The 23,713-nt window shown below is 38.4% G+C and overlaps 1 protein-coding gene across 3 annotated transcripts in view; it reads right to left on the bottom strand.

The window, feature by feature from the left end:
* LOC107734425 (synaptotagmin-1-like) overlaps positions 1-23,713 on the bottom strand; it is a 185,799-nt gene that overhangs the window by 73,035 nt on the left and 89,051 nt on the right. For 2 of the 3 annotated variants that reach the window (XM_016546379.1, XM_016546392.1), the window contains exon 3: positions 22,389-22,471. The gene's annotated coding sequence lies outside the window, so the exon portion shown is untranslated. Of the gene's footprint in view, positions 1-7,519; positions 7,716-22,388; positions 22,472-23,713 lie in introns of those variants that run through there. The other variant, XM_016546385.1, reaches the window with a different exon arrangement.

Below are 23,713 nucleotides of genomic sequence, written 5' to 3'. Positions count from 1 at the left end.
AATCGAAAATATCGAAAATAGAAACTCTTTCATTATGTAATCCGTGCATTTCTCTCTAAAGGTGCATCCATGGTGAGTAAGGTGAGTAATTTTTTTTTCAAATTATAATGGCATATATGTAAAACTTTGTCCTATAACTGTAGCCTATAGCTGCTTATATTTTCTTATTTTTATGTTGCTCTGTTCTGAATACCTTAAAATTTAAAGAATTTGCTGAAACGCAATTTTGTATGATATGTGAATTATTTATTAGCCTATTTTTTTTTATCCATGCAGCAAATGCTTTAAAAACAGCTTTAAAATTACTTTATTGCATTCCAGACGCTTTTAAAGTAATTTTCACTATACATTTTATGGGTAGCTTGAATGTAAGACACACAGGCTGGCCTATGATAACTGCTGAAATGTTTGCGGGGCAAATCTCAGGTCAGTCTGAGTGCTCATGGTACACACAGTGCATACAGCCGTACACCTGCAGGTGCAACTGACTCGGACGGTTGTCGTGGTAATAAACACCATAAACAGCAACCGTTCGCGTGTCAGCGCTTAATGCGCATCTCCTATATGAAAAGCATTTTAGGGGGCCCTTGGCTTTTGGGGGCCCAAGGCGGTCCCCTACCTTTGCCTAATGGGTAAGTCCGCCCCTGACTATAAGTAATGTTGCACCTACATGTCTACTAACTCTCATTAGAGTATTAGTAGAGTATAAGTAGACTGGTAGGGCTAGGGTTAGAATAAGTTGACATGTACTTGCAAAGTTACTTATAGTCAGTAGAATGTCTGTTGGGAGACCATGACAATAAAGAGTTAGCAGATATTAAGCAAACAGTCTACTAATACTCTGATGAGAGTTAGTAGACATGTAGGTGCAACATTACTTATTGTCAACATAATGTTCAAAAGGGACCATCAAAATAAAGTGTTACCAAACTTAAACTCGAAATATCCTTTCGTCAAAAAAATTGGTCATGGGTGATACGGAAGAAAATGTTCTGCCAACAGTAGATAAGATGGAGTAACGGGTCATGGGGAACTGCATGTAGGACATGCCTTGGCCTTTGTGTTTTAATGTGATCCACACCACGATCATTTGACTGATAAGGCCTCGCAAATGGCTGGCTTACAGCCGTAATTACTCTCCACTCCCGCATAATCTTTCTCCCCAGCGAACATGCCAATGCCGGCAAGCAGGAGCATGCTCGCAAACGGAAGAAGAAAAAGGAGAACATTTAGAGATAAGAAGGGCTCCTTTCCTCTCATCGATACAGTCATGACTCTTAAGATTTCAGTCCATCACTGGGCTCTTAAGAAAGCATTCCTTTGCCTTTAATTAGGGCATAGCGACTGGAGGATCTTGACTTATTTGACATACAGCTCTGAGCCATTGTAAATGCACAGCTATAAAAGCTACTGGAGACTGGAGGTGTCAGAGATTAGAGATTTTACAATCGGAAGGTCATTAGTGTTATTTGGAGGTCAGGAAGTACGTGTCAACTGTGTAAAATGAAGTGATTTAGCTCAATGACCCTTAAGGAAGTCAACATACTGTATGACTCAGGTGAAAGGCTGATGCACACTGTGTGATCTCTGTTAAACATTGTACTAATCACGCACAAGCTTCCCTTCTTTTTAGTCAACATCTTTTATGGTTGTGGCTTATGCATAGGCTTCATATATTTATATACTATATGTTACAAATAACAATGCATAGCATTCCTAACAAAAAATAATTACTCCTGAGACATGACAATATGTCTTGCATGCATAAGCCACTAAATTTAAATCTAATTAATGTGTGCAGGTGTTAAATAAGAATATATAGCACAAAATTACTCTGGAGACATATGGCAACATTGGCCTGCATACATTGCATCATTTTTAATCAAACTAATGAAGTGGAACACAGTTATGTTTGGATTAGCATGATAGCAGACTACTAATACTGCCACAGTATGTAGTATGTATACTTAATGATCACAGAATGTGATATTCATGCATGAATACTTGGATGATGTAAACAGAGCACACTGTTTGAGATGATGTAATGCGTCCCATAATGCGATGCGTTCAACTTTCATTTCCACTATGGTGAATGAAGCGCTTTTTTGACTTGGATTTTCAAAAGTTAAGATATTTTTTACTAAAGTTTATGTAAAAAATTATTATTAATAATAATAATAATAATAATAATAATATATACTTGTGTTTGTTTATTTTTAGTTATTTATTAATCTATTTATTTGTTTACTTATTATTATTATTATTATTATTATTATTTATTTATTTTTTTTTAAATGGCCAGCCCTGCATTGTGATCTGTTATAATGCAGAATACTAGCATTTGAAATGTTTATTGAGAATCAATGCTGTTTTTTATAGTAAGCAGATGTGTAATAGCATTTTCATACCCCATTCCAAAAAATGTAGGTAACTGCAGTAGGACAATAAGTAGGAAATCTCATCTAATTGGTTAATTGGTTGAAGACACAAAAATTACGTTACTGGCTGTTTCAACAGGAATAGAAGGGGTCAGTTCATAAGCACTGAACAGGAAGTAAACAAAAAGAGCAAGTAGTTCTCTTTATGCACACAGAATCCATCAGTGCCCTGTTTACACGCTCCATTGCAAAAAACAACAGCTGGAACAAAAGAAAAAATATATACATATAAAGAATCTCCATCCAACATTTCGCTGATCTTTGCTTTCCGTCTCATCTGTAAGCATTGGTTGCTCCACCTGTGCAACAATCCCAGTGAACATGCACCTGGACCTTTTGAGAGACGTTCTCAAGTGCAGCTGCTGAAAAATCAGTAAGCCGATTGTCTCAGATATAATCCATTGTCTTTTTTGCCTTTGAATCTTAACAGTCGACTGCACTGGTCAAGACCTGCAGAGCTGCTTGAGTAAGAGTGGTCAAAATGATCTGGTAGATTGTGGACAGCATATACGGCATTAGACACCCTCAGGGGAAGAGGAAACCAACCTCAACATTATTCTGCTCACCGACAGAGTGAAGGACACAGAAAGAAGGAGAAATGGACTGAAAGCAAACCGATGGTTGTGTCTCTTCATGGCAGTATAGATGATAAAAAACAGGAACACATTTATCTGGCGGTGTGGGGGCCATGTTATTAACAGCCTGCTGAAATGCACTTAACTCATGGCTATTCAATTATGCTAATGTACACATGCAAATGACCACGGCCCGCAACATCATGCTGTCTCAATTAGGTGACGGGCTTACAAGGGTTGGCTTTAGAGAGTGATCGGATTATTGTCCTGCTATCCGTCTACAAGCAAACAGCTTTTGACCTGTGATTATCACCATGAGACATCAGTGGGGTGGGTTGACTCGCAGACTGAGATGAGACGTTCTGTTTGCGTGCGACTGCATGTGTTGGCTACACGTGTGGGAGACTATGGACGTGCGTCTTCACGTTATATTTACTGGCTCACTTCAGCACTGCCGCTTCTAGAATCAAGAATGAATCACAAAGTCCAGCTTTTAAGGAGTTAGAGATATTCAAGGTCAGCTTATGTCATGTGCTTTTATTTTTCATATTGTATAGATCAAATTGAACAATTCTGGGAAATGTGAGTCAAGCTCCACAACATTAAATTATCAAACGATTGTAGCTCAACATGCATTAAATTACTCCAGCCATCATTTCAGAATCGGTGGGAACTTTTAACTGCACAATAAATCTGAATCACTGGTCTACATTATTGCTCAGCTTTCATGTCTAGCACGTATTCACAATGTAGAAAAAAAAAAAGAAAAAAAAAAAGGAAATTAGGTATTAAAATCAATAGGGTGAATTGTCAGAAGCTTGGTGAGTAATACATCATATTCAGTATGACCAAGGCCAGATTAATTACATCGATTCTGACCGTGAAATACACTATGCCGGCTTAAAAGAAACAGCTTTAGACAAGAGCTTTACACAAGAGCATTTCATGATTTAGCATGTCCCATACATATGCGTGACCAACACGATATAGCTAACATGCTAAACACATATGCACTACATAGGCGCCACAGTGATTTTCATCCTGCTACAGTGAAAGAAAGCAGCTGAGTCTATGTAATGGTAGCATGAGTGAACATCAATCGTCACTGAGTTATGTAATGCTTGAAGGGCCCATCGTTTACAACAGCCAACTACTAAGAATGAAAAGCACATTACATCTGAAAATGTTGATCACATAACATTCAATCATGAACCAGAATAAAAGCAGATTTTTAGGAGAATTTTCACCTTTTTGAGGACATGGTCATATACACAACATAACTTGCATCATCCTTAGACTGAGGATTTATTATCTTTTTTTCTATCAAATGAATCAATATTTTATGCAAAAAATTGCTGCATACTATATTATATTATAGCACTGCATACTATATTATCTGAAGGGTGTTCTGGCTGGTTGCTAGGCAGTTACTAAGATGTTCTAAATGGTTGCTAGGCAGCTGCAGCTCCTGTGTTGTGTGTGAGTTTTTGAACAATAAAGAAAATAAACAATGATGCCTAAGAAAGTACAAGAAACTATAAAGGGAAACAATCAGTCTACAAAGGGTTTGCAACCACATTTTTTCTCCTAAGCATTCATTTCTGACCCTTTTATGGAAAGAGCAAAAGGTGAATGTAGAGAAACTTGTATACTGACAGAATAGCCACTGACATTGTCGCTGTCCTCAGAACAGTGGTTTTGAAAGCAGCCCACTCACTTAAAGCCTGGAAGTGTGTCGCTGTCCAGTGCTGAAAGTGTCGAGGCAGGTGGCGCTGTCCAAAAGCAAGAGGTGCTGTGTGCTGTGTTGAAGAGTGTGGAAAAGAGCACACTCTGTGGGCGGCTATGAGGCTCGTTTGCTCAGAGCTGTCAACAGTATCCTTGGGAGTTTCTTGCATTTCGTCCGTTGCATTTTTTAAATTGTTTATTTACATAAGCCTCAGACTGACGTCTGTGCCTATTGTCTTATGCACATTAGCACTTTTAAGACAATCAAAAACAATGCAACTTTTACAAATTTTGAGATTTCAGTGTTCAGTTACAGGATCTTATTTGATTTATAGACAATTCTTATTAACAGCATCCTTTTGGATTGGTTCCAAATTATGTAACAAAATTCCAATAGAAATACTATACTCATTTCTTTATGATTTTTTTTTTTTGACTAGGATTATATGCTCTCTTGCTTCTTTGAATGCAAGAGCAAGCCCTGATTTTGGGTTGAACAATAGACAGTAGAAAAGAACTGATAAAAAAAGGTTAATTCCTGGAACTATAATACAATTCTTAGCTTCCATAGCTGTACAGTATACACATGGTTAAGACTACACACAGTGCTGTGCTCTAATGTGGCCATCTGCAGATATGTATTTTTTTCTCCCTATTTATTTATTTTTATTAGGAATTACGCTTGAACCAGCTGCTTGGTAAGCATATACACTAAGCAGACAATCATACAGCTAATTTTTGACAGCAGGATAAATCCGTTAGATAATCCAAATCCGCAGCAAGAGAGATACAGAAAGAGAGAGAGTCTATAAGGGAGATTAAAAAGAGGAGATTGTGAGCGCTGAATCCCACATCACTGATCATGTGACCCTAATTCCACTCTGTCATTTCTTCCCGCGGAGTGTTAGAGAGATGACCAATCACAAGGCACAGTTCGTGAGCTCGTGAGGAGTGGGAGAAAAAAAAAACATCCCACTAACAGCAAGTGAATCTCAAATACAGTCCAAAAAGGGGGGAAACACTCATACAGACTCACACTTGTCACTGCAATACATATGCACACAAACAAGCAACCTCTCACATGCCGTTTACACCTAGTTTTGTTTCTTCCTCACAAAAGCGTGTGGGTTTTCTCTCAGCATTACACTGACTTGTCAGTGTACGGCATATTTACGACTCTTACAGGTCGACCCCTGTCCCCATCCATGTCTATGGTGGTTTTACAGCCCTGCTACGGTCATTGTTTGTCCTACCTTCTGTCAAATATAAAGCTCATATAAATTACACAGCCGTTAGAAAAAAAAAAGACATCAATAGAGCTCTTGCCAGCATCACTCATTAACTATTGATGTTGTATGAGATCTGGCGCCACAGCTGGACACACACACACAAACAGATTGTTTATTTCTGCGCTCATTGACAATGGACTCAATTCAAACCAGTCTCCATGGTACTGAACCAAACAAGAGGCGTGGCAGTTTAAACTCAGGCCGAGGTGGTCAATCGTACTGTGGTGCCAACAGCCATACAGAAATTAACATCTGTGATGCCTTCTGTACCACCTTAAAAGTACAAATTAATATTCAAAAGCAAGGACTACAAAATAAATTGATGTAAAAACAGCCTTTTGGGGAAAATGAAAAGGAATCAGAGTGCAGTTTGCTTTGATTAAGAAAAGATCCATTTAAAAAAAAGGGATGGATGACATGCAGTGGCTTTTGAGGATTATGCCAGGCAGGAGAATGGAACCAAATGGAGAGAAGTTGTTTGAAGCTCCGCAATAAGCCACTCTTCCCCTCTTTCATGTTTTGAAATGAGGGAACAACTGTGCGTGTTAACCGCAATCCAGCACCCTCTTTGTTCCTTCTTTAGATCGCAAGTTATTGGAGGAATGGGGCTTTAACTTGAACTGAGGGGCTGAAAAATGGTGAAACCGGAAGAGATCTGTCAATTAGGTGTGGTTTGACATCACTGAGAGTGTGAAAGGCGGAGAAAAATTACTATACAGAAGGTGATAGCGCCTTGAGGTTTGATCACTCCATACGTCAAGGGCTGCAAACTCCACTGGAAAAAAAGGGGTATGAGATGAGAGCTATGTTTGGGGTATGTGGGGGAAGGGGTGTGTACGGTACAAACACAAAGCACATAATAACAATTTCACCACTATAATGACAGACAATCCTTGTTTCTCTGCCTGCCTACTCTTATGTCTGCTCTTTCAGAGAAAGCAGATAGTCCGTCCTCTTAAATGCTCTGTGTAAATAACAGTCATGTCTAGAAAGACCCTCTCGCTGCCTTCAAACTGACAGTTTTCAAAGAAAACGGTCAGGCAGGGAGAGAGATGTGTGGAGATGACCTCCTCGTCGCCAGTGTCAGAATTAGTGAGAGCGGCAGTAGACGGCAGGAAGCTAGTAAAGTTATTCCTCCTGGAATCAGCCATCACAAGGCACTGGAGGTAGGAAGCAGTGTCTCTCACACTCTAGTGAGTGCTATTATGGATTGTTTTCACTCGGTAATGAAATACAAAAGCCTTTCACATGGCTGAGCATGTAATCACAACATATATGCATGCAAATAGGTAAGTAGTGTTGTATTCTCATCATATGAGTTGAGTCAGATATTGTTATCTGAGCCATTTCAAGACTTTAAAACCCAAAGCAGCGTCTCTAGAACTAGAATTTTCTGAAACAGTTCAGTACACTTGGCTACAGAGGTTATAGGTAACTAACACACACACACACACAGAGGGAAACTGTTTTCAGCACAGTAAAGTGTCCCTACCTGGCAGTCTGTAGTCACCCCTGGGTTTTTGTTCAGAGCTGGATGTCAGGAAGAGCAGGAGGTAGAGGCTGAAATAGAATTGAGTGAAAACACCTCCGTTTGTCCTGCAGAAATATGGATGCCCTGTACACACACGCTCTCTCTCTCTCTCTTACACACCGCTCTGACACGCAGCACTGAATTTCTCTCTCTCTCTCACAGCCTTCCTACTCGTCTTCCCGCCCACCTACCCCCGACACCCTCCCTTTTCCTATCTCTTTCTTTTACACACACTGTCATTCTCTTTCGTCACACATGCACACACACTCTCTCTCTCTCTCTCTCTCTAAAGGCACTCACTCATTCGCTGTGACACGAGCACTCTCGTGTATGTACATTTGGTTTCTTTACTCAACAAACATTCTCTTCCTCTGCTTTTGTCTTTCACGAACAGGGATGAGCATCTCTTTTTTTTTTTTACATGACTAAGGCAATATTTGTAAAGGAATACCAGCATTCTTTTGTAAAGGAATATTCAGCAGTTAACTGAATACTGAGAGGTTCTCAACCGGCATCACAGGTCTGTATCGATAGGGTCACAGATAGCCACATGATGTAAAATTTTAAAATCGAAGTCTTTAACCAAATCCATTATATCAATAAAATCTGTACAAAATAATTTACACACATGCTGAAAGCAAACACACACGCTGCTGCTGCTCTACACTACAGGGATTGACATACCGGTTCACAGCTGATAACTGATAGCATCGAGACTACAAATAGATTAATTGTCTAATTATCTAATAGTTAGCATATATAAACATATGCTAGATGAACGTTTTGGGTAATAAGGGACATCTCACTACTTTTTATTAACTGAATTAATTTAAAAAAGTGTGAATTAAACAATTATATTCATATTTATTAGTTATAAATAGAAAAATTTGCTGTTTAACATGCAGTACAGCAGATACATAAAATGTCAGTTTCAAAAAAACAGACCAATCAGAACGGAAGAACACATCCCATGTGAATGCCTCCTAAGGCTGTCATTCCGTCCTGTACTTTTTACTCCTTTCTCTCTTGTAGTGTAGATGTAGCCTACATCCCCTTGAAGAGCCAGTCAAGGGCATTCCCAAAGAAACTGTATGCAAATGCACAGTGAGCCCGGAGCAGCTGCTTGGCCCCTCCCCTGGTCCAGATGCTCGGCCTGGGAGGGGAGTGGGGGCGGAGCGGTGGCCTAAAGGGACTACAAAAAGCCACCGCAATAAACACAGCTTGAGCTCAGCTTGCCGACAAACCAATTCAGAACAACATTAATGCTAATGATGAGTTTTTAAAAACAGGCATTTTCTAAATCAGCTGATTTGTATATTTGGTGTGTTGAGTTTAGGTGCTGTTTGGGCATTGTGATTTTTAGGCATTACCAAATGGAGGGGTTGGAATGAGAATGGTTTGAATTGTCGTCAAGGTCATGCCCTTCAGTGAGAAACACTCATCACTGCCCGAGTCTGCAAAACAGGGAAAAGGTAGATGGGGTGGACTCACTGCAGGTTGGATGCACTTCCGCTACACACTTCAGAGCACTCAGGTCTGATGCATGGAATTCCAGGATCGCTCCCTTTGTGCTATATCAATCTTTGCTTCTCTCTCTTGGTTTCTCTCTCCCTCTTGACCTCATTCTCTTCTCTTCTCTTTTTCACACTCCGTCTAATACTGCTCTCCTGCTGTGACGGTTCATTTTTCCGTTGTACGCGTGCACCTCATGTTCTATCTGACAGTTTACATTAGCAAAAGCCTCTCAGCAACAGAATAAGCTGCTGGCCATTAATGACATCCCCTCAGTTTCTGAACGCACAGATACAGGTCAGCTTTTGCTTTTCATGTACGCTCTCAACACCTTAAATATTATCTTATAACCTCTTCCACAACCTTGTAATTTTTTTTTCTATGTTGCAGTCAATGAGAATTGTCATTCATTTTACAACTAAAATGCAACATATATGAGTGAAATAGGATATCCAACAATAATACAAGGAGGGACTTGATTGTGTCCATTAGAATTGGAAGGTGATAAGTGGTTGTTACATACCAGAACAGAGCCAGACAGTAATGTAAGTTTGATAAAATAATGCCTAAAATTACGCTATTTAGCTACTAGCCAATGGCTAATAGCATAAATTATGTCAACGGAAAAGGAAAGTAATTTCCAGGAAATGCAAGCATTTGTATTTTGTTTTGATTTTGATAAAAAATATAAAATCACAAACCATATGCATACACTGTAAACCATCTATCTGCACTGCATTGCTAAGTAAACCATTTGTAAACAGCTCTTTGATTGATTGTTTGTGGTTTGTGCCATCAGCATTGTCCTGTTTGAAACATATTAACAGAGAACATCTATTTATCTGACCAATGGCAGTGTTTGGAAAAACCTGTTTGAAATTATTTTTACAACTCTGCTTCAAAAAATGACAATCTAAGACTAAGTAGTGTGGAACGACTGTTTTTATAGATAAGGGACCTGGAATCAGTGCAAGTGAGACCAGCTTTCAACTTCATACAGTAAGATGCTAATGCAGCATCCTTTTGGGACAGCCATCTCCAAACATCTCCCTAAACGTGTATGATGTAGTGTTTGAGATGGTATTGATGGAACAGGAAGTGTGTGTGCTTACACAGGCAGCCAGGCAGGAAATCAAACCCAGCGCAAACAGACTCAAAGCTTAATGATTACCCTTGTTAAGCCGTCTGCTCCAAACAGCAAACCTTTAGAGGGGGACGTGTCTCTTGCTGTCTTTTTTTATTTAAACAGATGTGTATTGGATCTCGCAGTGCACTGCAGGTAGATGGTTTATATTCAGCTCCTTGACAGAGAAAATTGAGAGTCAGCCAACTGGCGCTAGAGGAGAGGTGAGAATGACAGCGACCTGTGCGTATGCTCGCCACATAAATGTAAGCTTATTGATCCAAGGTGGGGGGAGTGTTGGATTTTTCCACATTTTCACCTCTGTGTTTTGCTAAAGCCGTTATTATCTCATGCCACATTGGGGTTATCTGCCGTATCTCTCCAGCTCACAGCATACTACATGCATCAAATATCACATATCAGTTGCTGCTAAGAATCAGGATGGATCTCATTTTGTAATCAGTGACGGCTGATCACTATGCAGTTTACATAGAGCATAATACTGCCCTCTTGGGGACGCTGGCTCAAAATGAACAGAATGTTGTATGACCTTTGAACCAGATGATGTCCTTTGAAGCAAGACTATGTCCACCTTGCGAAGAGTATCCCAATCTGTGATCTCAGGTCAGATGGTTCTTGGGTGACTAATTGATTGAGCCTCTCTTCTCTTTTAAGGCATAATAGCTCAATTCCCATGGGCACATCTGTAACCATGGCAATGTCTATATAAACAATAAATACCAGCCATTGCTATAATGTTCTGCAAGCACCATGAAGCTTTTAAACTGGGCCAGATCTTACTGCATAGTCTATTTATTTTTCAAAGCAAAGATTTCATCTGTGGTGAAGACTATTTCTGAGGCTATTTGAGAAAGACATATTAGTTTTTCTTAATTGTCCTTCATTGATAAATAAATGAAAAGTAAATAAAGATCACTCAAATTATTTACAATATTTATGCACATTAAGATCATCAGCATTAGCTAATAACTATTTTAACTAATAATTATTCCAATGGACTGACTAACAAACAAGTTACTAGCGCGTGTGTCATTTCCACAATATAAACACACCCTTGCTTATACATCAATAATTTTTGTTTTCAGTTTTCTACTGATTTCTGGGTAAAAACTCAAATTAAAAGTTTACATCTCATTCACTGTCATGGAATGGTCTAAAGCACTAAGCTTCATGATGCACTTCAGTTTTCAAATAGTATGGCTTAACAGTTTACAAATATGTTTATTTTTAATGTGCTGTAGCCACCTTGTACACTAAACACTGCTTAAAATAAGTGTCTGCAAGATGACTTAAAAATCTGGACATTTTCAGGGACAAGAGAAGATATCAGAACAAACCTTTATTTTTTTTGTATTAAATGTTTTAATGTTTTCTCACTGACAATCATTTAATTGCATGTAATTTATGTGTTTATGCCAAAAGTCTTAACTAATATTCATAGTAGTAGTGCTGTCAATGCATTAATCTTTAAGATTAATTACATATAACATTGTTTACCGTATTCATTCAAACTATGGACTGAAATAAGAGCACAACAAGCAACACACACAAGCAAATCCTGTGTATGACTCAAATTCATTTATAAAAGGAAACAAAACCGGTCTGAAATATGAGCCATACTAAACACAATGTTAATGTGAAGACAAACACGGAACTGCTAAAGGTTAGTAGGGAAATTTATTTAATTTCTCACAATGCGCATTTGGAAAAGCAAAAATATTTATAGGAACATTTCAGCAGGTTCAATATAGTTAATATTAACACAGGGAACATGATTCATTGTTTTAATCAACTGACAGCCCTACAATTTACTAATCTGTGTTCTTCTGTGTAACTGTCTATATGTAGACTGTCTAATTCTTCCAGAAACGCCTGAGCCATATTAAGTTGAACGCAGAAGTAGCTGTGCGAGTAGTCCATTTTATTATGTATGTATTTACAATTCATTGGCCACCCGGATTTCAGAATCAATATCAGCCATAATTATTCAGTACCATGGTATCTGATACCATCACTATAGTTTTTGTAAGGGATTTTGAAAAGGCTGTTGGTTCAAAAACGTGTCATCAATGTAATTTCTTACAGGAGCATGGAGAGCCACTGGGGCATCAGCTCATTCCCGAAGTCGGTTGCCAGGATTCAGCAAGGCGGACAGATTTGAAAAAATGGTCTACAGAAGAGTGCTTAGTACAATAATCTCAGATGTGCTAGTGGCAGAGGAGTGTGTGCTTTAGCACAGAAAAATAAATTAAGAATGGAGCTCTCAGCTGCCACATTAATGAGGTAAACCAGGAACACAAAGCTCACTTACACCTGCTAACTAAAATTGAGTGCCAAACTCACTGACTCTTCTCATATTAGAAAGTGAGAAAAAGAAAGTAAGAAAGAAAAGAAACGGAGAATGCGCTAGGGAAAACGAACACTGCCTATCTTAAACAAGGTATTACTGAGTCTGCATGCTCATTGCAAACATGAGGCTTTAGTCAATGTTCCATTCCGATAAATCCCCAAGACTGCCTTGTACATAAGACTTGTATATATATCCAGGGGTACAGAAACAATCTTAAAAAGTTGTCAGGCCATATTATAAACCTTGTCAGCTTAGCTCATGAATATGAATTAGGTCGCATACAAATCTAGTAAATTTCTAAATAGTTTATTTACATAGCAAATTCATACACAATGGTACTTTAAAATTATTTACATAGGCATAATAAAGAGAACAGTAATAATATTAGTAAAAATAGTAAAAAATAATAGTAAATAATTAGTAATAAATAGTAAAAATATTAACCAATAAAAATAAAATTAAAAATACATTAAATAAAGTAGTAGTAGTAGTCACCCAAAAGTGAAAATTAGCCCATTATTTACTCACCCTCAAGCCATCGTAGGTGTATATGACTTCCTTCTTTCAGATGAATCCAATCGGAGTAATATTAAAAATCGTCTTTGATCTTCCAAGCTGTTTAATGGCAGTCAGCAGGTGTTGCAGTTCATCAGTCCAAAAGAAGTGAAATAAAGCGCATTCATCTATAATAAAAAGTGTCTCACACAGCTCCGGGGGGTGAACAAAGGCGTCCTGTAGCGAATCGATGCGTTTTTGTAAGAAAAATAACTATATTTAAACCGTAATAATCACTTTAATCTAGCTTGCGCTCACTGTTGTACACGGAAGCAGCTCCGGGCGAATGACGTAAGATGTTGGCGTTGCGCATGCGTTGGTGAGTCTCGTGAAAACCAACGTTTGTTAACAGGAGCAAAGGAAGCAAAGTTTCCTTACTTTAGCAAAGGAAAACCAGTCTCCTCTTGGCTTATATCGAAATCCTCCGACATTCTTCTTTACAAATCCTCGTTTTGTACTTCTAATTCGGGACCATTGTTTTGTTTTGATCTCTCCCCTGCGCTTCCACGTTCGCATGCGCAACGCCGACGTTCTACGTCATCCGCCCGGAGCTGCTTCCGTGTACAACAGTGAGCGCAAGCTAGATTAAAGTGATTATTACGTTTTAAATATGGTTATTTTTCTTACAAAAACGCATCGATTCGCTACAGGAGGCCTTTGTTGACCCCCCGCAGCCGTGTGAGGCACTTTTTATTATGGATGGATGCGCTTTGTTTCACTTCTTTTAGACTGATGAACTGCAACACCAGCTGACTGCCATTAAACAGCTTGGAAGATCAAATACAATTTTTAATATAACTCCGACTGGATTCGTCTGAAAGAATAAAGTCATAAACACCTAGGATGCCTTGAGGGTGAGTAATTCAAGGGCTAATTTTCATTTTTGGGTGAACTAACCCTTTAAGTCCACTGCCACTGTAACAAGAAAGAAACTTCGGTTTGGTCTTAACATTAACATCATATGCATCGGGATAGAACATTTTTGTTTGCACATTGGCCAAGCAAAATTATTACATCCTAAAAAAGTGGGTTTCACACTAACTTTTAAATTTCTCAAAGTTATAAAGGTCGCAGCTCCCTTCCAGACTGCCATTAACATTGAAATGCCACTTATCTCCTCAACTCAAGCCCCTGAATACCACAATATCCTCCAGACAGGATTTTACCCCTCCTTCAATGTACAACCACAAAATGAGTCTCTCCTTGAAAAATAAAACAGCCCTGAAAGTATGTCTCCAATTGGAGAAAGACCAAGATGAATGAAGACTGCATAGAGAAACGGAGTGCAAATGGAGGGAAGGCCTTCATCAAAGCATGTCTCTTGAGCAAGAGAGGACTCTCAGCCCAACAAAAGGTCAAGGGTACTTTAAGCTGTGAAAACTGGATACACCCCCTGAGCATCATTAACGTGAGTGCATGCCTGTTCTCAACTTAGATACAGTACACGCATTCTTACTTTAACAATACACCCATTAGGCCACTGCTAATAAATGGAGGCCCATTTTTGTCCCAAGTGTAGGTTTAATTACGAGAATACAATTTATATTAATTTGTTCTTAAAACAGTTGGGTGTCACACAAAATACATTTATAAGTTTGTTCCAAGGCGGCTTTGCACGATTTTGTAGACATAATTTAAAAACTGCCAAATCCAACACAATTATAATCAGTTTAAAATGAGCTGAATTGATAGAGTGTGTTTGCATTCGGATCTGGTGCAGATACATGCAGGAGATTTTAAATGCATTTTAGGCAAATAAACCTCTCTTAATTACTTCTGATAGTTTAATTATGTTTCCCATTTGCCAGGAGCATCAACCTGCCAGACTCAAGCGAAACAGCTTTATTTTCATCATCTCCTCACTGTCTCTTTCTGTCATTCTGTGGATGCCTGGGCACCCTCCATGTTTTCTTCAATGAACGCAGGTGTTCATTTCAGAGTCGTCGCTGGCGAAAGCTACCAAACTAGATGCAAACACCCAAAAATGTGCACACACCCCCTCTCTTCTCCTCCTGACACCTGTGGAGGCCATTGTTTCTGACAGGAGAGGAGGGCACGCTGCAGATGTTAATGAAGTTAATGAAGTTGGGATGGTAATGAAGTGTGAGAGAGGAGACGTCCAGGATGTCCATTGTAATCATACTCCGCACTTCCAATCCTTGGGTCCTTTACTTAATTTATGCAGATATAGTCTGGGTAGGTTGGAGATGTGTAAACCCAGATGCTGCCATTTTTTAATTGCCCATCCTGGTTTCATGCCTGTCAACAAGGCCAGTTTGAATTTTAGTATATGGAAAGTAAGTGTTGCTGTTCAGGATTTATTCCAAAACAAAGCTAATAACTATAGATGAAAGCATAGTTCTTCAAAGATCTAGATGTAGTAGGATTCCTTTGTCCGGCAGCATCTGGTAAACACCTGTGCTGCTCTCCACGTTAGCGAGGAAGACTGAGGGAGTCGGTCCCACTGGGATCAATTTAATGGAGACATCAGAGAGTTGGAGGGAGCTGCTGTGATTTATCATCTACAAGAGTCGCCTCATTGACCAATCCACTCAGGGTGAGCAATTAAGTATTTTTCATCGCCCCAATTTGACCCCGATGACCTCAGACCAAGGGGAACTCCATAATCATACTGCAAATAAAGGCTCTTGTTCATATACACTCATACAAAGCGGCCCCCTCTTATATGTACTACACAATTGTATACTCTTTATAGGTCAATGACAAATAAACCATCACAAAATACAAAAAAAAAAAAAATCATTTAAAATGTGCAGAGTTTTATTTAGGTCGGTTTCAAATGGTTTTGAAAAGTTCTACTGCATTTTCAAAAATGCTTAAGCCTAGCCTTGTCATGAAAACAAATTTTAAGAAACATATTAATGGTATTACACACTTTTATGAGGGTCTGCAGGGGTCATTTCCTGTTTTGTGTTTTTTTCTGCATGTTGGTTGAACCGCATAACTTATGTCTTCCCAAAAAAGAACAAAATGAACATAAATTCAGAAAAGAAAAAAAAAATGCTCATCATAGAAGAGGGATATACAAGTCATTGTAGCTATGAATTGCATTTTGATGTATTTCTGAATAATTAAAAATATCTGGAAATTAAAAAAGGTGTCATGTCACTGATCCAATTATCAAGCACAAACCGGCATACTCAGTCTGGACAGGTGAGGCTATATTTGTGTGGGTCTCTACAGGATCAGCGCTGTGGATTGGGCCTAGGATCAGGTCGGCTTTGGAGAGCACTCATTAAATGTGTTTGTCAAGAGTCTGATAATTCAATTATCATGCATACAACTGCTGCACCATCCGGTTAAATCCCTTCCAAGTAATGAAGCTGCGCATTAGAATCAGCCCCCTTATGCTGTAATTGTGACTTCTGGAGTTACATCAACAGTAGCCTTGAAGTCAATTGATCTGAAAACATTCCTCAAGAGTGACGTCCACTCAAGTGTTTGAGGACTGAAGGTCTCTAGGTATAAGGTGTCTGAAATGCGCATACAGTTACGTCGAAGCAAACAAACAGAGCGCAACCCACACAAAAATACATCTGTAATTGTAGCATAGGAAGTTGGGGGGGAAAAAACACTAATGTTAAAAATGTTCATCTTTAAAATCTTTAGCAAATCAACTATTACTCCAGTTTTCATGATCTTATATGCTAATATTCTAAACTCATTGTAATATGCTGAGTTGGTGATCAAGAAACATTTCTAAGTAATATCAATGTTGAAAACAGTTGTGCTGCTTAATATTTTTTTTGGGGAAAAAAAAGACTGACCCCAAACTTTTCATCAGTAGTGAATATAATAAAAGTTTACCTGAATCAGTATTGATTCTTTACTACAATGAGAAAATAATTTATGCAGCTTACTGTCATATATCATTCATGACTTTTTTTCCCCTCCGCGGAAGACAAAAGGATAAATTCTAAAGAATGTAGCTGTTTTCCAACAAGACTATTCAATGACCAGGGACTGTCAAACCTAAAAAGTATCATATAAGTACCACTAAGTCCAAAAGTTTTCTACAAGACAACTAGACATTTTGACAGTTTGGCTAAAAAAAAACAAAAAAAAAGTTTTCCACTGGTAATCTTCCCCTCAGCTGTAGCACTCACTGCACAGAAAAATTAATGCTATTTGATGTCACTGATTGATTTTGAGAGTTACATAAGAGGTAAACATTTGGAATAACATGAGGTTTAGTTTATAATTTTCATTTTTGAGTGAGTTTGAATAAAGAAGCGTAAAAAAAAATTAGTGTTGAAAGTAATCTTCACATGAACTTCCACTATAAAATGGCTTTTCCAAAGCAGTGAACTGTTGGAATGGAATCGCCTCTGTTCTCTTTGCCTGACGGTATTAATAAAATGCATGTCATGTACTTAATTGCCTGTTAGTCCGAGATGATTAAAGCTACCAGGTTAAAGTCCACTCCTAAACTTAAGTCATAATAGCATACATTGGTTTTCCACTTTCTCAGAGGCTTTTGCAGAAGAAAAGGAAAAATAGTGGATGGTAGCACACACACATGCACGCAGCAGGCGATGGATGTGTGAGAGAACACAGTATTTTAGCACTCCCCAGGATCCAGTATTAAGTAAACTAATGACCCAACAACACAGTCAGGCCTTGGTAATACATCACAACACCTAAACGAATTGCCCTGTCCCACAGCAATGGGACATCAATAGATTCCTTGTAAAACACAGCAGTCATGTGCGGAAACCTTCATAATGGGAAAACATCCTTAAACATGCAAGTAGGTCATTGCTGAAAAGATCAATAACACTTGCCTTTTGCTGAAGTCCACATGAAATCAAAATTGACCCCATTTACTTAGGTCAACACCAGTGTATGGCACGAAAAGCTGATCCAATTTTTGCATCTTATTTGTCTGTTTAAACCAATGCAAAAAATGGAAGACAGGCTGAATGAAAATGCAAATTCACTCTCTAACAGTAGGTGGCACTTAAAAAAATGTGCAGTGCAGTGCAATTTTCCATTTCTGACATGCGCAGATCATAGAGAGAAAGTCTTTTTTTTTTTTACCTGTAATAACAGAATTTACCTGTTATCAAACAGCCATTTAGATTTGAGTATTTTCTATGGTGTTCATCAAATAACACCAAATACAAGAATACAGAGACAAAAGAGCTGGTTCGGGATTCTTCCTCTGCTATTCATTGATGCTGAGCAAAATAGTTTGTTTGTGAAGCTGTAGTCTTATGTTACAGCTGCATCTTATTGGTTGGCCAGTTTTCTTCGTAGAGCAATTGAAAAAAATTATCTGCAAAAAACAAACAACAACAACAACAAAAACTTGTTGCATTGACGACATACAAATGTCTAAATTGGTCTGAACAGGTGCATTCCCAGTTGTTTATTCAATCTGAAATGTTTATTGCATTGAGTTTTCACACCAAATACTTATCTTGGTGTGAACAGGTTTTTCCTCTTTTTTTTTTTTTTTACAGAAAAATCACATTACTGAAGCAAAATGAGTTGGGAAAGCTTCATGCTGATTTTTGTTGATGTAACCATCTTAGAGTTAAGCTATTACCTACTGCATAATCAGCACAACAATCCCACATCTTAACTTAATTTTAACAATGCTTAAAATATTTCCCATTAAAATAGGTGCCCAATATATTCTATGAAGTCATGGCCTTACAGTACACAAAGCACCCAACATGTAAATTAAGAGATTGTTCGTGATTGTATACTGCAAGCCACAGCTGTTTATTATAGAGTGTGAGATTCACATGTATGGAGGCAGGAATGTTGAGAGGTGTTTGTGAGGCTGTTGCTGCCTCTAAGGCAGATGGTTTTCGGGGTTGGGGGATGACAGATGAATTGTGCTAACATCATGTGCTGAAAGTCTGGGAGGTGTTCTGCCTGCCCCAGTTTTACTATAACCCCAGACAAACAATGAGATGTGTGTTCACTTAGCAGATACAGCAGTGCTGAGTGTGTATGTAGATGCATCTATCTAATTGGAAGTGCCAAAAACCCTGACTCAAGTGAAAACTTTTCTTGGGTTCAATTAGTTCTTCGGCAGGAATGACAACATATGTCATCAGTGTGCACTATGGGTTTTGCTAAGATAATGTAAGCCATGTTGCTCTTACACAACCATGGCTCCATTGTAGCCCGTGTGCCTGTCACTTTGGAGGTGTCTTTGGCAATGCTAATCCAACATTAGAAGTATATACCTCAACTGTGCTAAATCTATTACTAGCAGTGACAATCAAAACTGGCTCATTTACAATTACAAAATTAACAAATCAGTTGGAATCAGAATTGACTTGGGCACACCAGGAACAGGAAGTTGATCTGGAATGAGAATAGGAATGACAGGAAGAGGAATTTACTGGATTGCCTCAATTAACATCAAAAATTGCATTAACATTAACTGATTGTTCAGTTAAAAATTACATTTATATGAATTTCATATATTTCCTTTTTAATTGTAGTTTCTTAATTTCAATTTCTGCATTCTGTCTGCTGACAAACTGATTGTTTAGTTAAAAATACATTTAATTACATTTTAATTCTACTTCCTTGCATCCATTCTGCATTCTGTCTGACACTTCAGTACAAATTAAGAAAATAAATGGGAATTTCCCTTCCCTTCCACATTTTCAATGTGCACTTGTAGTGTACTTCAAATATTTAAAGTATATTTAAAAAAACAACACTGTACTTGAGGATAACATAATATTAATGAAATAATACACCACTTAAGTGAGTACACTTTCATGACTGTTTAATATAAATTCAATAATTTAACTTAAAATCAATTTTAAAGCATTATGTTTTAATATATATTTTGACGTGTTGATTGCCATACTAAGTACACTATACTAAAGAAGTGTACATCTTTTTCCACAAGGGATAAAAGGCATTCGGTTGAATGACGCACAACCCTGGCAGCTAGTTTAATGCTATACTGCTACCAACACTTGTTTAGGTCTAGAACGCGAAAGGAAAGTAAGAGAAGTGTGTAAGAACAACAATGAGCTCTTGTTTTTAACCCCATTGGCTGTAATAGCCAGCAGAGAATTGTGTTGTTGTCACGGCTGTGCAGAAGACTCTGCAGGGACAAATGTGCCAGCGTGAGAGTTTCCTGCCCGGTTGAAGCATCCACTGTTCTCCTTCTAGCCCACGCTCTGCCACTTTGGATATGTCATGACCAATAATGATGAAAAATTGGACTGTTCGCACCAATCCTGCTCTGAGTCCTTCCGCACTTGCCTGGAGGTGCAGAGCCCCTTGCACTCAAATCCAAAATGGCATTTTAACAAGGACTGAATCAAACACAATGCCTCCCCAAATGGCTACTCAGCTTCCTTTACCAGGCCAATTATACAAAAGATGCTAAGCTTGCAGGAGTACAGTGTTACTAATCACAATCAGATCCTTTACCCTGCTCGATTACTCAAGTATGACAGTGCTAACAAATTATTTGCACAATTAAAATCTATAATAATACGCATATGTGTGTGTTTGCAGTTCTTTTGACCTTCTTTTTTGAACATCTTCATAGTTTGACCTCAAAAGTGTCCTTGCTGACTGTGTGGGCTTTTCTACCTACTCAGTTTGAAACTTCGAAGGACAACACGCTGTGTACTGAAATGCAATGAAAAGAACAGAGAACCACACAAATGTTGACATTAAACCGCTTTGAAAACGGCTGAAATCCCTTCCTTTATCCTTTATCAATACAAAGTATTTTTTTTACCCTTTTCTGTGGCTGAAGGGTAAAATTCAGCTTAATTTTGACTTCCCCCTCCCCCTGAGGACTTTAATATTTTCTCGACGGCTTGACTATCCATATTTCAATAAGGTGTGTTTGTGTCTTCTCCATCCAGAGAGCGAAATCAATATTGCATTAGTCAAACTCTTTAACCCATGAAGGGGAAACGGATAGCTAAGTCACACAAACCTTTTCACTTTGGCACCTTCCACATGAGAGTAAATAGGCTGCTTAGAAACTGAGTTGCAGCCTTTGCAATTGACATATTGAATGAGAATGACAGATTGACAGAGGTAGAGCACACTGTTTTTATATTATTTGGAGCATGTATTGATTTCCTCAGTGACTCAAAATGAGGTATTTGAACCAGGTGGAGCTCTTGGTGTGAGCACTGCTGAAAAGACCAGTCACCAGAATATGTTTAGGGGACATGGCTTGACTAGCTTGGTCAATTGAGCTCAGCTGGTCAAGAGCATGGTTATGTGTCCTTAGCAGTCATGACGTCATATTTCAATGACTTTGATGGTGCTTCTCAAGAATCTTCTATTGCTTTTTATAATGTTCTTTGCAGACCCTAAATTATTTGTCAAAAGAATGAGAAAATAAGTTTGTCTTAGCCAAACATTAGCCAAAAAAACTTTAAGCACCTGAATATCAGAAAGTTTAACATGGAAAATAAATGAAGATTAATGGTGATATTTGTCAGGAAATATCATTTAAAAAAATGTTGAAGCCTATACATTATTTAAAGTGTTTTAGCTCAACATATTCCAAATTTTTGGTTTCGGTTAACATGAAAGAAATTGTATTGTTTGCCGCCTTGCTGCATCACGCTTGGTTAAGACCAGGGTTTGAAATTAACACCCGCTAACCCGCCAAATGCGGTTAAAAATCAGCTGTGGCGGGTAACGCTGTCAAATCAGTGAAGCGGCGCTACCCGGTGCATCCGCCAGCCGCGCGTTAAAGCTGAGTGGGATCAGTCTCCCGCACAGCATCATAATTTATTTGTTTAATTTTTTTGGCTAGTAGAAAATATGAATGGCCGGTAACTTAAAAATGTAGTAGCCAAATTGGCTGGTGAGTGAAAAAGTTAATTTCAAACCCTGGTTAAGACGCTGTGAAAATTCCTTCTGGTCTAAGATGGCCTTTTCAGCAAGATGTGTTGGAGTGAACACTTGCTGTGTGGGGCTGTGCACAGAAGTTTTGTGTGGTATTTTGACTTGTGTGTGCCATGCTGCAGTGTGAATTAGCAGTGCGAGAGGCATGTCTGGTGTGTATGGTTTGTTTAGATGCCGTGCGTGTGTGTGTGCTGTGGTTGGCTGGGTGGCAGGTGATAAAGGCTGAGTGGACAGATAGGGGATGAAAGCCTTGCAGGTGTTTGGCTGTGAATGGACAGGGAACCTCTCCAGCCCCCTGGCATTTCTAATGAAACCAAACGGATGCATGCGTGTCTGTGTGTGTGCTCACATCTGCTCTTTGAAGCAACAGGACAAAGACTAACCTTTAACTCAAGGTAGCTTGCTGCTGAAGCTGGCCTCAGACTCTCTCTCTTACTGAAGTCACAGGGAGCAGCGTTCTTCTGATCTGAAAACGAAAGAGCAGAGATCAACAAAAACTAATATATACATGACGAAATCCTGGATTTCAAAAAAAAAAAAATTATTGAAAAGGAAGTCAGTTCACTCTGTCATCATCTTGGTAACATTCCCAGGAAAGACTACAATCTCTAAAAGTGCTTGCCAAGCGGACTTCTTAGTAACATTTGTCAAAAAATCAATAAAATAAAGTTAATTCAATTTTTTTAGCTCAAATCAGGCAAAATAAATAAATATTTCAATTTTCTCCACTGTTTTTTTATTTGAGATTAAAAGAGGAAAAACATCAGACACAATATGGCTTGAGTCCTGCTTAACCTGTTCAACATAATGTGCAGAAACAGCTGAGACGTTCTTATGGCACAATCAATAGACTCAAAGGCAAGCATTAAGAAATAACCCATAAAGTCAATGTCATTTCCTCCTGTTGATTTTCCAATCAGCTGGGTAATCTCACTCTCTAAGTGGGAAATACGAGTTTGGTATCGACAGGTTGGTTTCACAGCTGACGTCTTACGTGTTCAATTGCAGGCTACTTAAATTGCATAATGTGCGGTGGAACTGCAATAAAGAGCAGACAGAAATCTTCGCACTACAGGTACTCCCTGTCACGGGTATGGGCTAAAAATGCTGGGCATAGAGCAGGTGAACTCGGATGGAGTAAAAAGAAGGGCTCTGGATAGTAATCACCAAAAAAAAATAAAAATAAAAAATCCCGGTATGTCATTCCATACCTAACAAGACAAAAAACCCACTATAAATTTACCATAAAACATTGTCTATATGAATTGTGCATTATATTCCAAGTTTTCTGAAGTCATACATATAATAAAAATTTCGCCTCTTTTTTGAATACAATGAATTCAGACATAATCCTCTTTTGGCATCCTGTTTTTCACATACTACATATATAGTAGGGAAGTCAGCATATTTGGATGTTTCCTTATGATATTTGTGAAAAAACATTGTTATTTTGTGTCAAATGACTCGTGAACTTACTGATCTGGTTTACAGATGTGATCATGAATCAGACTTACACGGTTCTCTGGTCAACTCACTGACTCAATGATTTAGTCGCAGCGGATGTTTACTCAACAGCTCACTGGAGGGAAAGATTATCAGTGAATAATGACTTTAGTAGTGAATAAATAATGAATTTAGGCTTGTTTCTCATGCAAAGCTTTCATATGACCTTATTAGACTTGGAATACATTTTATATATATATATATA

This window comes from Sinocyclocheilus rhinocerous, unplaced genomic scaffold (assembly GCF_001515625.1).
Source record: "Sinocyclocheilus rhinocerous isolate Xijiao unplaced genomic scaffold, SAMN03320098_v1.1 scaffold5484, whole genome shotgun sequence".
In the NCBI taxonomy this organism is placed as follows: domain Eukaryota; kingdom Metazoa; phylum Chordata; class Actinopteri; order Cypriniformes; family Cyprinidae; genus Sinocyclocheilus; species Sinocyclocheilus rhinocerous.
The sequence above is the reverse complement of the archived record's forward strand: the minus strand, read 5'-3'. Positions and strand labels throughout refer to the sequence as shown.